Raw genomic sequence first — 12,104 nt, 5'->3', positions numbered from 1 at the left:
AATAATCACGGCTCCTATTGTCTACATTACAACAAAGATGTATTAAGCGTTTCATAACATAGTAATACGGCATTGAGCTTGGGCCCAAGATCTGATAATTTCTTACGCTCGTAGCACCTACCAAGAACCACATTGGTATATAAACGTCATGTATATATGGAAACAAAATTATATCCTTGTCTAATGCACATTAAATTAGTTAGAATAACAATATGTCTTCTTCCTTCTTCCTATTTACATAAGCTAATGAATATTATGATACGCGACACAGCTTCACCGTGTCTTCTGTTGAAGAAAGAGTCCTTTTTAGCGTGCCTTCAAAACACATGATCAACTACAGATAGTGACAGTAAACTAAAATATAATATTATTGAAGTAGTTAATTAAAGAAAATAGTGACTCAGGATCAGGGACAAAGAGGAGTGCGAACGGAATGGTTTTTTTGTAGCTAAAAAATCTGATGTCGTGACAAATGTTTACATATGAGGCCGGGTATTCGCCAACTCTTCGAAAAGATATATATATATATATATATATGATGTGTCGCATTCCTTTAGTACGCTCTTTTTATGGGGTTTCATATAAATCAGTTCGACTTAACACGTTAACATTTAATATGTAGTGTTCAAGTTATGCAATGTACACTAATTTCGAGCATATATTTGGATCCATTGGTTTTACTAAGAAAAATAGTATCAATCTAATTTGTGCTGCTTAGTGCATTTTTGTAGTTAGTGTTCGGCAAGGCTGCTTCTACATGATGGTCCTTTTATTCTGCAAGACAGCTTTAGCGAAACATCGGTTAAAATAGATGAAGAAAAGGGTTGAATATATTTATCATCAAACAAGGTAAGTAAGCAGCGATGTAGCTAAAAGCAAACGTTTGCATTTTATGTCATCTGGCCACTGTCAAAAAGCAATCTAGTATTATACTATTACAAAATTTAATCAAAAGGCAAAATAAACTATGAAACAGTCCGCTTCTCACTCTTGCAATGCTTCCTCAATGCATCAGGTACTACCTTCGTACATACCTGTTCTGCTTGCTGTCGTTCTTCTTCGGTTGTTTTCCGTTGTTTTCCTGTAGTGTCCTTCAGGACAGGTACAAACCAAGTCGGCAATAAGCTGTTTATTCTTGAGATGGCCAGCCTCGACCCTATTTAAATATCGGTAAAATTCGCCGATATACAAATCTCCTATGTGCTATAGCTCTAAAGGTGCAAACAGCACATCCCTGGCTTTGAAGCCAACAATGTTCATTCCTTCTGTGTGCGCGACTGTGCGTGTGGTCGGAGTGAGTCCGGATGACTCAACATCGCCTGTAGGCGATCCAGCGGCGCATTCACTGGATGGTTAAACACCGCGCGCTGTATCTATAATAGATTTGCTCTTACCTCTGCACCTCGCGGACTCGAAGTTGCTCACGCAGCGGCTTCAGCAGACCTGAATAGGGCTTGCCTCTGAAGACAAATTCCTGTCCCATTCCCGACTTGGGCCCGTGGCTTGCGTGCCCCTTGTCTTTCTGTTTTTGTGCAAAACTCATTAGAAACACTTACACTTGAGTTGACACATCGACACATACCCATTCTTTCTTTTTCCCATACATGGACAGCTTCGAGGATGAAATTGCTTTTCGCTCGCCAGCTTGTTCTTTAGCACCACGCAGCATTAATGGGCTACCTAGTGGCTAGCCAAGCGATATGTGCGTTACCGACTGCAAACGCACATGCTTCCAGTACACTCGCGTTGGTGGGCGTGATATCTCAACCCGCGTTATTTCTCGGTAGGTCCTCCTGCTTCCAATGGCGCTCTAATCGTAAGACGCCCTTACGAAGCTTATGCCAACCTCGTCCCCAATGCCTACTATGGTGAAAAATACGCATGCAAACAAATGCAAGCGAAAAAATCCATTGTACCCAATGACTAGAAGTGGTTCTAAATACCAATGTGTATCCCTATAGACTTCTAGTACAAATATAGATGCACATATGCACAATACACCTAGTGCTGCTGTTACCTATGGCATAGACGCTATACCGTGTGCTAAAACTAATGCCTATACTCCGCTGTGCTTGTGGATAGCATCACCGGTCACGATTGCTAGAGGCAATCAGTCGGACTTAGATAGCATTGACCAACGGCTTACTTACTTTCTCTCCTCCCTGACATGCTCCGTTCGATGAAGATGATGATGATCCCGAAAGCAAATACCGAAAACAATCTCACCAACGAAAGCAACGGGTGAAGGCCAAAACACCAACAGCATAGCGAACATTCTATCTGTTCGACACATCTCAGGAGGGTCAAATGCGCCATAGGCATCTTTGGTGATGTTCTGCTGTACTCGAATACGGGTGAAGCAGAACTAGTGCCCTCTTCCAGCAACGCAATGCTAATGGCAACTAGCAGTAGGTTTCAGCCGTTGAAATAGACGCGTATAGACAGAGGTGTGACCCACAACGCGCGTGTCACTCGCCTGCTGCGTCGCAACTCCCTGCTTCATTCTGACTAGTAGAGTGAGTAACTGAGTGAGTGCAATAAGTGGTGACTGTACTTGAGCCTCCATGCGCCGCTGATACGCCTGATCGCTCGTAAGTGGTCTCGTATGCCCCATTTCTCTCCAATTTCGCAGTCATTTCCCGCTGATGAGAGGCCTTTCTCCACTTATCCGTCACTCATTCCATACAAACACAACGCTACTTCCCCCATTTTACGCTCTCTCTCTCTCTGCACTATATCGTGCTCGATGCTTTGTCATCAGCATTACTATCGTGGTTTCGACCATCATCATCACGAGTAGCTACCAGCTTTGAATCATATTCTCGCTTTTTCTATGGGTTTCTCTACCTTCGATTTTTCGCTAGGACTATTCCCGCTAAGGCACGAGCATGAATACTCGCGTCATACGGGGTGAGGCCCTTTAGTTAACCTCTGTTCGCTCGGATCAGGTCTAAGGCTATCTGTCAGTTTCAGATGGTGGTGTATCGTGCGCACTTAAGTTTTTTTGGGAAGACTTTGCACTTGAGTCGTCGGCTGGGGACGGCGACGATGGTCGTGACAACTGCAACGATGGCGATAGAAAAGAAATGAGTGGGAAGTGGATTAGCTTGCTCTTAGAAAGCGAGAACCCATCGACAGGGGCCATCGATGATGGGGTTGATATAACGATGACATGCCGTTGCTGTTAGTATTGGCAGTGATGATACTTTAGTGAATATTACATTAGCCCTCCTTAATAAATGAAATTCTGGCTTATTAATTAACGAGGCGATTATGAATGTTTCTTAGTGCAATTCAAATCATATTTTCCGTGCAACACGTCCGATATTTGATTTGCTAAATATTACTTAAAATGGCTAGCTTCAGACACGAAGCAAACCGTGTTAACGCCCGGATTTGAACCTAGATTACCACCTGTTCCTAACTATGGCAGGCGATAGATAGTAGGATGCCTGGAAGATTAATGAAATATCTGCAAAATATTTTTATATTTTACAAGTCTACTATGATAATGACACAAAGGTCGTACAGGAATATAAAAAATTATTGGTAGATGCGTTATCAGAAGAAATGGCCCAACGATAATTTTGTCGCTTTTACTCTGGAAATTTCTGTGTGAAACATGTTCCTCGTAGCGGTCGATCAAATATGGAAGAAGGTGATAAAGTTATTGGTTAAAGGTTGAGCAACATCACCATGTAAGTAGTCATGGGAACTTATTATTTTCTATTTCCAAACAGTTTCAAACCATTTGAAGAGAGCACGCTGCCAAAAAAAAGCTCAATGTTTGGGCGCCACATGAATTGACGCTAAATAGTTAACCCAATGGCATTTTCACCTGAGAAATTTTACCGAAGCCCAAAAGACTGAGGCGTTTCTAAAGCTGTTGACCACAAACAGTGAAGAGACAATAATGCGCAAATAAAAAATCTTTAACAAAATCGAAACTGAGACGGGAAAAAGAACAGACTTGAATCTCTATTGTCAACGGCTAAAAATAAAATTACAAGAAGTCTCTGGAAAAATCGACCACAACCAATGAACAGAAAAGGCATCTTCGTCCGACCACATATGTATTTAATCACCCAGCAAAAACTGAAGGAATCTGATCATAAAACTATCCTTCGTTCTGGTCTCTGTAGAACTCGCTTGATTGTTACGATGTTTCAATTAAAAAATCATAGAACTTTTAAAATAATGGGATTTTATTAAGGTACCAAAAAAAATGAAAGGATACCAACCAACGATCGAGTTGGCACATATTCAGTTTGGCAATTTTATTTTGAAACGTGAAAAAAATATTTGTTTCAGCGTTGGCTCAAAATTTGTCAGTACCTTTTTAACATCTCAATATACAAGATTAATTCAGTTAAGTAATGCGCGACAAGAACGTGACCAGTAGTATCCTTCTTTTGATTTCCTGTGGTTGACATCATCTGAATTGCTTAGCAGCACTACATTGTTTAAAAAAAAATATTTAAAGCGTTTCCGATATGAAAAACAAACAAAAAAAAAAAAACGGCTAAGTGGGAAGATGCAATCGTAATGTACGTACGATCGTATAGTCTTAGTGCTCCGTCATGACATCTTCATCATACGATTATTTAGAACTAACCTCAGATAATCTATTCGTTTTTGACGCGAAACGAGTCATGTGATTAGTCTTGTTGCTATTTTCACAATGATTCAATAAATCTTATCTTAAATCTACTAATTCAGCGATCTTTTAATGCATCCGTTTTGCTATCGATTTAGGAAAAGAGCCTTAGAGCAGACGATGCTGAACCCGTGCGTGATCGTCGTTTAGCAGTCCTGCAGATAGCCATAAGCTACCTGATATACCCTTGCGGGTTATAGCAGCCATAGCTACCCTAACACATGATTCCAACAAATTTAAGGTCGACTCTTTAGGAAAACTTTAATCACTTTGATAGCTTTATATTAAAATAGATTCTGTGCGAGATAATCCGAATATTAAATAAAGGAAGCATATTTCATCTTTTTATAGCGCAGGAAGAACATTTCCTATGAACATTTGTTGCCTGCTGATTAGAATTTAAACAACTGTTTGCGTTCTCCTAAGTGGATATGGTAGAAGTGTGACAAACTTGAGGATTGCAAGCTTCTCTAAGTTTGAAACTTGACTTTTCATCAAGATTTACGGTGTATAAGACGGTACTTCTATATTCCAAATTATTCAAGTAAGCTCTTTCTAAGCAAAAACAAATATTTCGGCGAAAATACCTTGCACTTTCGAAGTCCTATATCTCACGGTCATGTTTACTCAGTATCCCCACCATCTACCGCGATTGCAGGTTCATTTCGGAATGTAAACCACTTACTAATCACTTTCAAAATATTCACACTTTGATCCGCAACTAACCTTTAAATAGCAATCCTGTACTAGGCAATCTTGTCCAGGGTAAGCTAAAGGCAAAAATTCCAGAGACATTCAATTCTGGACTGCTGGTGGGCTCAAGTCTCAAAAATGCAAGGGTACAAAACGGCCAAATAGTCCAAAAAAGCTTTTTGGCCGTTTTCCAGAAGGTCTTAACAAGACTAACTGATCGAGCTTAGCTGAGTGATCCGATTGAACACTTCAATACGATCGTTAATTTCTCTATATATTCAAGTTTATCAAGAATGGCTTCTGAAGCCATTCTGATACCTGATTCTTTTAGCGGTATAAATATAAACTTATTGAGTATTCTCAATCTTTTCCGGATTTTTCAGAAGCCGCGTGAAAACTTGCAATAATGTAGACTATCTCAGTCAAGTCTTGTGTTTCGTTAATAGTTAATTTTCTTGACTTTTTATCTTCTTTGACGTCAGTCTGCGGTTTGCTACTGATTGCATAGCACATTTTTTAATTTGCACATTATGGTCGTATGTAATCTAGTTTTTATTATTCGTGATCAGCCGCTTTAGAAGCTCCTCGGTTTCATTGCGTCTCTGGAGTTTCTTAAATGAAAGTACCATTGAGTTGACTCGTTAGCCTTAATTCGTGTGACACCCAAACATCAAGTTTTTTTCTAGTTCACTCTTTTCAAGCGGTTTAGAAGTTTCTTGGCAATATTATGACTATGTACGTGCCGGTTTTGCTCAACATTTACAATACTTCCATTAACTTTTTTTCGAAGTTGGTCGACCACTACTACGAGAGAAATTTTTAGAATAAAAAGAATGGAACTGTATTTGGGCCATTTCTTTACATAATGCATCTTGATCATAAACAGAACAAATTTCATAGGCATGGACACCATTCGTATTTTTATTCTAATAAAATAGTTATATACCCAAGGTGTTCTTTTATATGTCCGAATAAAGGCATTCCGTCACTTAGCGTATCTACCTCAGTCAAACTGCAGCCTGCAAATGCCAACCCAATGGGTCTCTTATTACTTAAGATATTTAACTTTAGAACCAGCTAGCTAGAAAGACGGCAAATAGCTTTTTTAATAACCCAATAAAGATATGGCATTATGGTATCGCGTCAAATACTCTTCCTTGTTTTCCTTTGTTTGAAATACAGTTTCGTGTTTATGATGGTAATGCAATAACGATTTTATAAAGTGGGCAAAGTCAAACAAATCTAAATCATTGGTCTAAACAGCAAGAGCTCTATTGTAACAAGAGTTAAGCAAGAAAATATTTATAAATGTTAGGTTTACGCTGTTGATTCTGCAGTAAATCATGTACATAATGAGAATCAGTTACTTTTTTGCAAAATAGCTCTTGGGAACTGGGTATAGGCAATACTCCGGAACCCCATTTACATATCTGAACTGATTACGAAAAACGTTGTTTTCATATATGAAAGGCATATTACAGATGGCCTGCAGAGTATCCGAGTTGTCAGAGCCTCTACGGCCGGTGGCAGCTAATCACGATTTGCACCACCATTATAGTGCTTATTCTAGACGACTCCTGTTCATGCGAGATTGAAGTTTGAAACGTATGCGACCTGAAAAAGGGCAAAATGTCGAAAATCCAACCGAGATACCCAAGAAAACTCCCTAATGAGAAGATAAGTGTGAAGTCACAAATATTTCCCAGCGTCACGAAGAAAAGTCTGTGAAAAATGTTTTTTTTTTATTAGAAAGGCTGTCAGCACATTTTTCACCCCCGTACTGCCCGCGCAGAACTCTTGCTTTTGAAGGATCATTTTTTAATTAGACCCTTCGAGGCCTTTTGTACTTGTGCTTTTGGTATGCAAAGCTCTAAAGATTTCTCTATCTAAATGGGTATACTGTGCGGCATTTTCTTAAAATTAAATTTTAGATTTTAAACTCTCCTCTCTTACCATATGCTGTGTTATATACGAAGCTAATAGGACTTATATCAGTAACCCCTTGGCCTCTTTCAACTGATTCTAGCCGTCCACATCGCAGTACTTACACGAATTTGCTCTACATAATATGTTTCCCATTAATACACATAAATTGTGATATATTTATTATACATATATTCTCGTATGATATACCCGATTGAAGTGGGTACCGGTGATCGCATTTGTCATTTTAGTGGTCTCTTCTTGCGACCCTCTACATGTATTCACGGCTGAACGGTCGGTTAGTTACTCATAAAAAAAATAATGCATGCATGTTGACGCGAGTGACAACACGACATTGTCCTTATAATGATACCTTATAAGTCAACCGTGTCTAGTGAGATATATTTCTCAGCATTTCTTTTTTTGCAAAAAGAAAACATAACGCGGCACAGTTGTTTAACGGTGAGAATTTATCTAGTACGGCGTCCCGTTATAAATATCTGCACTATTACATAAACGATTATTGTTATTGCGGTGCTTAACGCAGTACCAGACGTAAAACTCGAATCATCGGAAAATGTGTTATTTGACCAACAGGACTGTTTTCTCACAAATAGATTTATCTTTTTATTATTATGAGCGTATTGAATATACTCAGATTTTTCAGAGCGTGCCATTGTTTTCGCCGCGATCATGATTCGCTTACCGGAGCTACTTCTTGATATAAACACGATCAAACTAATCCTTAAGCAACTTTTCGCCCACCAATATTACATTAACGTCTCTCTTTACGACTAAGCTTTCGTTGTACTTCTTTACATGTTTAAATATAACCAACTTTAACATTTTTTTCTCGTTTGTTTCTATTTACCATAGGACAATTTTTTTACTATAAAATTTCATGTAATTTACGCATGCGTAGACAAGGAGATAAACAATACGCGTGTAGTTTCTAATAAACGCTCCTGGGTTTTAGAGAGAATTGCCTCAAGTATCCAATACCACACTAATGTAAAATTGGCCCATTCATTAATGCTAGATAAAGAAAGTCGTCTATCTCCAAGGCTCCCGCTATATCCGTCTAACAAACAAAAACCATTTCCCGAGTTTGATAGAGGATCCTTCGAACTCCGGAAGCTCTCGCAACAAATCCATATAAAGGCAGGAATTAAACTAGAAAGGTATAAACAAATATGTACTATTCATTTGTAATAATAAAACTGTGAATGCATGGGAACCGGCTATGCCCATTTATACGACGGTCGGGCTCAATGTTGTTCGGTTCCTGATCATGGGTTATTATTCCATTTTGGTCGGGCTGACATTGTAATATTAAGCAACCTATATTATGTGCGCTTTTGCCGATATCAGAATCAGTGGCATTTCAATCTGTTCAATCAGTTAATCTAGAGTAAACCTGGTTGAAAGGCTATCACAACGTGTACATACGCAGCTTCAGTTGTGCTAGTAATAGAAATGACACAATCAAGCCCTCGGTCTTCTATCGAACGGTAGCGTTTTGCCTTAGTACAACTACTGCCCACTGTCTTCTAGCTGAAATAATAGAAGAATCATTTGACCCCTAAGCTCTTACATAATCGGCATGTATATAGGGGTACACGCCTAGCGGATGACTGACCGTATTCCCAGTAAGCGTTTGACGAAATCGTACGGCCGCGTTTTCCGAATAGAACGTAACCGGATCTCGCGGGAAGATGCCACGAACCGCCCTCTCTAGCTACGAGGTTGCAGCCGTCGAACGAGCCCGCATCGAGTGACTAGAGCTGGTGATAAGTGCATTCTTAGAAAGACTACTTCGGCTACTGAAACGAGGGGTAGATGGCCAACAGGGGCGATCGGCAAACTGCAATGGGCCAACCTCGAAGTTTCACTTCGACGGCAAGCAGATTAAGCTGAGTGGCCAGGCGTTGCGTGGCCTGTTTGTGTACGACTACAGCAGGCTAGCCGGCTGTGGACAGCTCCACAGGGAGACGTTGGCAAGCTGTGTGAAAACATGGTCAACCTCTAGCTTCGACGGTAAACCCCGTAAGCTGGCTACGACGGAACGGGCGCAATGAGGTGTACCAAGCACATCTCAGGTTTCACGAAGTGAACGAGGCGACTGCACTGAGCTTTTGGGTGAGCTGCCGGTTACAGGTTCTCAACTCCTCTGAGATATGAGACAAACAGGCAGGCAGGCAGGCAGGCAGGCAGGCAAGCAAGCAAGCAAGCACAGCATTCGGAGTCGAATGGATGGCTAAAGAGCCCGTATGAAGAGGGATCGGCGATTGTGGATGACGCACGATCGTCCTAGGAAAAGTTGATTCTCGTCAAACAGGGGCGCTGAAAACCCTTTTGAATATTATGGTAAATAATTGTCATTTTAGAAATTACAATAACGTAATTGAATGGAAGGGACGCCGGACATGTTCTTAATGACCACTAACGATTAGACCCGATGCAGAGATATCTTTTACAAAATAATTAACTCCTAAGTAAGATATGAGCGTAAGAATAATTCCTTGTTTCAATTTGACCTAAACAGACTTTCTGAATTAAGGACACAGACGTCAAATTGGTTGCATCTTATCGTCACTTGAGTGCTCAGAGTACGGCTAGATCTTGAACGAAGATTTTGTGCTACGAAGCCCCATCAAACGTACATAATGTATAGGTGATTGTATCGACTATACTAATCCTCGACGAATTATCAGATCAACGAGGAGACCGAACCAACACTCCTTCCCTCCAGCCGGAATCTGTCTGACACGATAAATCTAATATTAGCATTGACCAGAATTGATTAAAAGGTTATACAGACAATGAATGTTTGCTGTAACTTGCTCATCCGGTTATTCGTCGTTGTCTTTGTATGTACGAATATAAAGCACGGCAGTGAATCTGTGAAAGACATGTACGCGCAATTCCACGACCGATGACGAACACAATAAAGAAGCCGCAAAGCGACTGATAAAAGGTATGACACTTCCGCGACCCTTTCTGCTGCGAGGAGATTATCGCTAAAGAGCCGCGTCCTGTTAACGCCTCATCGTGTATAAGCGACCACAAAGCCAGCCATACAGGGTATATAGTGAGAGTCGAGGGCTGAGCTAGACACTATTATGATATGACATTCAGTTGCACCTTTGTGCATCGGTACTGTGACGCAGGCGAAATACAAAGGAAGGGATCACTACAAAAGTTTCATTCGAAGGTTCAACCTTTGCGAAGAAGACCCGTTTAGACGGATGTGGCTTCCTTTCTAACTGACTCACTTTAATTCTGCTTTTCCAATTAATTCGATCTTCAACGAAACGAGTAATTAATAGGATTAACGAGTTAACGCCAATACATATACTGAAACTGATGATAAACAATCCTTGAAAACGGATCGTCTATCGAACCAATTATACACGTAGGTTATTTCAAATATCGTTCCTAAATGGAGGTCCCTAAAACTAACGGCGATGCAACTTCTCGCAATACGTTGAACGGAACTTATTTCATATGATACCGCCGTCATGAAATTCAATTAGACATACTAACATTCACGTGTACTTGACTTAATAAAAAAAAAAAAAAAAAAAAAAAACGTAATCTTTTAATTCATATTTCATTTATGCAAGCTGTGATTCTTTGTAATGCGTATTACATACGGGCTACGTATGGAGTAGTTGGGCATGTTCGTGACAACCTCCGTAGGCTTTCCAACAAAGAGAAGGTGGCAACTCTTTTACCAACTGATTGCGTCTGCCAAAGACCAAATGCCGAGAACATTAGTATCGCACCAGTATACATTCCTATGCGGTATCCCTATCAGTTCCGAAATAATTGCATAATTAACTGGAATAATTGAATGCCTATGTATTGCCTTATAGTAGGACGGAGGGGCAAGTAATGCTACCACCTTATATGGCCTAGACGAATGCAACTTTCCACCATTCGCATTCGGGCACTGAATCATGCCATGGATTCAATTGCTCGCAGGGTAACCGAACTGCGTTGTTAAAGTGACAGGATTATGAGGAATTCTAAAATTATGATATACGCACTAAAAGCGAGCACATATTCAGGAGACCGATAGTTGGATTTAAATTAAATAGTTGAAAAATATTTCCATGAAAAGTATGTTCATAATCGTATACTTTACTTTATTCTAGATGACCATTTGAATTGTTCTTTACAGCGTTAAAAATATCTGTCTCAAAAGCAGCAAATCTGAAGTTAGGTTGAAGAGATACGTTTCGCTAACGACAAATTTTCATGTCATAACACCTCCAAATAGGGAGGAAAACGGATGGGTGGGTCTAGGCGAAAACTTTTATAAAGCAACCTTTTAGGCTAAAAATATATATATATATATATATATATATAGTGTTTTATGGCCAAAGCCCCGAAGTGTTCTACCATTGTTACTCAGCTTGTATGCGATCCAACGTGGCAAGAAGACATGACACGATAGGGATTTTCGAGAGACCGCTTGTACGAAAGGTTCTTCTTTAGCTTTTGCTACTAGCACATCTAGGACGACATTCAAGTGAAGTTCCGCTACTCGAGTCCTTCTTGCTGAAATACTGCAAATGAGCGAAATGCATTGCCAGGTCAGTTCTGCTTTCAAATCATTTTATTGGTCTTCTTGTAACTTTATAGTATCAACATTTTTCCCATTAATTTATCGAGACAAGTTTCTGCCATGCATCGATCTGCTTGGACGTTAAAACAAACAAGCCCAATATTGACACAACTCGGCAGTATATATATGCATATGAGTGCATGCAGTATTATGTTCTAGGCCAATGTACTTCCTCTTTAGCTCCCGTGCACCATCAGC

At 40.0% G+C, this 12,104-nt stretch overlaps 1 protein-coding gene and 1 long non-coding RNA gene across 12 annotated transcripts in view; one reads left to right on the top strand and one right to left on the bottom strand.

The window, feature by feature from the left end:
- LOC111244797 (uncharacterized) overlaps nt 1–12,104 on the bottom strand; it is an 84,674-nt gene that overhangs the window by 70,375 nt on the left and 2,195 nt on the right. For 2 of the 7 annotated variants that reach the window (XR_015320632.1, XR_015320636.1), the window contains exons 2-3: nt 2,151–11,847; nt 1,035–1,863 (exon numbers count right to left, since the gene is read on the bottom strand). This is a non-coding gene — a long non-coding RNA (uncharacterized LOC111244797). The remainder of the gene's footprint in view (nt 1–1,034; nt 1,864–2,150; nt 11,848–12,104) is intronic. The other 5 variants (XR_015320635.1, XR_015320634.1, XR_015320633.1 and 2 more) reach the window with 5 other exon arrangements.
- LOC111244928 (inactive tyrosine-protein kinase RYK-like) overlaps nt 11,735–12,104 on the top strand; it is an 89,096-nt gene continuing 88,726 nt past the window's right edge. For all 5 annotated transcript variants that reach the window (XM_086979561.1, XM_086979562.1, XM_086979560.1 and 2 more), the window contains exon 1: nt 11,735–11,874. The gene's annotated coding sequence lies outside the window, so the exon portion shown is untranslated. The remainder of the gene's footprint in view (nt 11,875–12,104) is intronic.

This window comes from Varroa destructor, unplaced genomic scaffold (assembly GCF_002443255.2).
Source record: "Varroa destructor unplaced genomic scaffold, Vdes_3.0 BEIS01000002.1, whole genome shotgun sequence".
NCBI classification, from domain to species: Eukaryota; Metazoa; Arthropoda; class Arachnida; order Mesostigmata; family Varroidae; genus Varroa; species Varroa destructor.
Note: the sequence above shows the minus strand (reverse complement) of the source record. Positions and strands in the feature narration are given on the sequence as shown.